We start from the raw sequence: 3,181 nt of genomic DNA on the forward strand, positions 1-3,181 counted from the left end.
GCCTGGCATTGTGATGAGCAAAGGGGACAATGAAAGTAACAGCATTTATTGAGTCCCTACTAGGTGCCAGGAACTGTGCCGGGCATTTTACGCTTGGTAGCTCATTTAGACGTATGGAGCCATGTAAGCTGTGAGTCGCTCGCAGCCCGCATGCAGGGTCAGAGCAGGAAACGGGCAGTGCAGCAGCGTGTAACGTTTCATGATGGGGCGAAAGGCAAGGTTGCTGTGAGGCCGGGAAGGTCCTGTCCCAGCCTGGGGGCGGCGGTGCCGCAGGCCAGGAAGGCGACATCTCAGCTCAACTGAGTGGTGACCAGGAGGGAACAGGCAGAGAAGTAGGCATAGGATGGACTCAGGCCTGGGGACAGGGGAAAGCAGGCCCATTTAGGAGCTGCGCGCTATTGAATCTTTCCAGGCCTCGGTTCCTTCATCTGTGAGATGGGAGTAATAGTTACCCCGCAGGACCACCGTGAGGGCTGAAGGGAGGTCACATGTGTTAATCGCCCCTTGTGTGCTCTGGCTCCACCTGGCCCTCAACAAATGATGTCTGTCATTACCACTTTTGTGGGACCAGCCCTTGCCCCCTCCAGATTCCTCATGTCACCACACCCGCCTTACTTATTACAGATAGTCACAGCCCTTTTTTAAAAATGCCACTCCCCAGAGCTTTATGAGCCATGGGCACCTTGATGTGACACGTGGGGTCAGGGATTGCTGCCACCATGGACAGACAGCCAAAGAGAGCGCCGGGCACAGGGTCCACAGGACCAGGCTTTCTCTTACCACTTGGATGGCTGTGGGCAAGTTCATCATCTCCCTGAGGACTCCATTAAATGAGCATAATGACACCTGTCTCTCTGGGCTGATAAGGGTTAAATGGGGTAACACGCAATGGTGCTGGAATACAGTAATCCCTCAGTGCGTTAGCTGTAGCCTCGATCATGCTATTCATCATCCTCCTCACCATCACTGATATCTGCCTCACAAGTTCATTGGAAAGAAGAGGGGACCAGGAGGCAGGTGTCTGAGTTAGAGGGATGGGGGAGGATCGGGAGTCTTCCAGATACGAGCGTGCCATGTGGGGAGAAAGGCCTAATGATGCACCAGATATTTATGGTTTTGTGATAGAAACAGTGAGAAATAACGAGATATCGAAACTATGAAAATGAAATGTCGGGAGCCTATTAAAGGCAAAGCACAAATGCACTTCCACGAGGCCTACGACAAGCCATGCTTAATGCAGCGTGAGCTTCGATTATCGTTTTACAGGGCTGGAGGCACAGGCGACCTGGTTTGCTGGCCCGTGGGGAATTCCTGAACCACCACCACTCTCTGCCACGCTACGGACTGTAATCAACTGTACTGCCTGTGAAACTGCTCCTGGCCTCTCGGAGATGGGCCACTTCAGGTGAGCGCAACCTACTGAGTGAGCCAGGAACGGAGAGCTGAATACAGCCTGTCTCCACTTTGGAGGACTCAGAGTCTGGCAGGAGAGATGGGAGTGAGCAGACAGTACAACAATGCATGGTTGAGAGGTAAGCTTGAGATGCTGAGGGGCACAGAGATGGGGTGATCAACTCCTGATGGAGTTATCAGAAATAACTTCTTGGGAGAGAGATGTCTCGTGAGCCTAAATCTAGAAGACCAAAAATAGCCACCTTTCATTAAACACCTACTATGTACCAGACATTTCAAACACATTATCTTGATTGAACCATAAGACGATCCTACAAAATAGCTGTTGCTATTCCTATTATATAGAATGGGAAACACTCCAAGAGATGTTAATCTGCCTAAAGTCACAGAGGTGAAGAGTGAAGAGATGGTAGTCAAACTCCTGGGTGTCCCATAATTAAAAAAAAATGAAGTTGGTTCGAACAGACCCATAGATGGCCCAGATGTTGAAATTAGTAGACAAGGACATGAAAGACGGTATTATAAATATTTTCAAGGACTTAAATGAAAGGATGACCTGATTGAGTAAACAGATGACAAATCCCAGCAGAGAAATGGAAAGAAAAAAACCATATGAATGTTTTAGAACAGAAAAATACAACATGAAGTGAAACATTTTTTTCATAAGCTTATTAGCTGTTTGTCTTGGATTGTCCTTTTGTTAAGGCTGTATATTAGAACCCCCACAACAACCAATAAAAAGAATGGAAAGAAGTATAGCTAAAAATGCGATAGAGGAAATAAAATACCAGAAAAAAAATGAATTAATGCAAGAGAAAGCATTTCAGAGAAACAGAAAAGCAAAAAAGTGGAGACAAATAGAAGAAAAATAGCCAGACTGTAGGCCTACACCCCACCATAACGGTAATTATACTAAATGTAAGTGGATTGAACACTCCGATTAAAAAGCAGAGATTGTTAGACTGGATAAAACAGCAAGGCTCCATTGCACGATGCCCACACACGACACCTTTTAACTACGAAGATATAGAAAGATTAAACGTAAGAGGATGGAAAAAGTGTACATTGCATATGCTGACCAGAGCAAAGCTGATACGTGATTGCATCAATATTAGACAAAGTAGACTTCAGAACAAAGCCTATCGTTGGGGAGAAGGAGGGACACTTCACAACGATAAAGGGCTCTAGTCAACGGAAAGACATAACGATCGTTACTGTGTCCGCACATAATAACTTCAAAATGCACGAAGCAAAAGGTGACAGGACTGAGTGAAGTGTACACAGCCACAATGTCAGGGTTGGCGATTTTTTTCTTTTTTCTTTTCTAGGCGACGCAAACCTTGGTCGACCTCACAGACTGCAAGGACCTTGTTAGCTTACAATTCCTTATTTTTTATTTTTCACTCCTCCAGCAGCTGGTCTTCCTTGGTGGTCTCCCACCCAAGTACTAACCAGGCCCGACCCTGCTTAGCTTCCGAGATCCAACGGGATCGAGTTTGTTCAGGGTGGCATGGCCATAGGCAAGGTTGGCGATTTTAATGCTTCTTTCTCAGTAATTGAGATCACAACTTGCCCCTTCCCACAGCCAGAGACCAGAAGGGGGAACCGAGAATGGTCCTTTGTCTCATGTTCTTTCCATTCCCATGATGCCCTCGGGTCCCTGGGCACATAGCACTCACTTCTCTTCAAAGCTCTAACAATAACTCCCAGTGGTTATCGGGTAGGGACTTATTATTAAGATGTTATGGGCAGAAGCCCAGAAACATTA

General features: G+C 46.7%; 1 pseudogene; it reads right to left on the reverse strand.

Moving 5' to 3' along the window:
- Window positions 1-2,816: 2,816 nt before the first annotated feature.
- Window positions 2,817-2,935, reverse strand: LOC120619845 (uncharacterized; annotated as a pseudogene).
- Window positions 2,936-3,181: the final 246 nt, after the last annotated feature.

Source organism: Pteropus medius, unplaced genomic scaffold (genome assembly GCF_902729225.1).
Source record: "Pteropus medius unplaced genomic scaffold, Ma_sr-lr_union100, whole genome shotgun sequence".
NCBI classification, from domain to species: Eukaryota; Metazoa; Chordata; class Mammalia; order Chiroptera; family Pteropodidae; genus Pteropus; species Pteropus medius.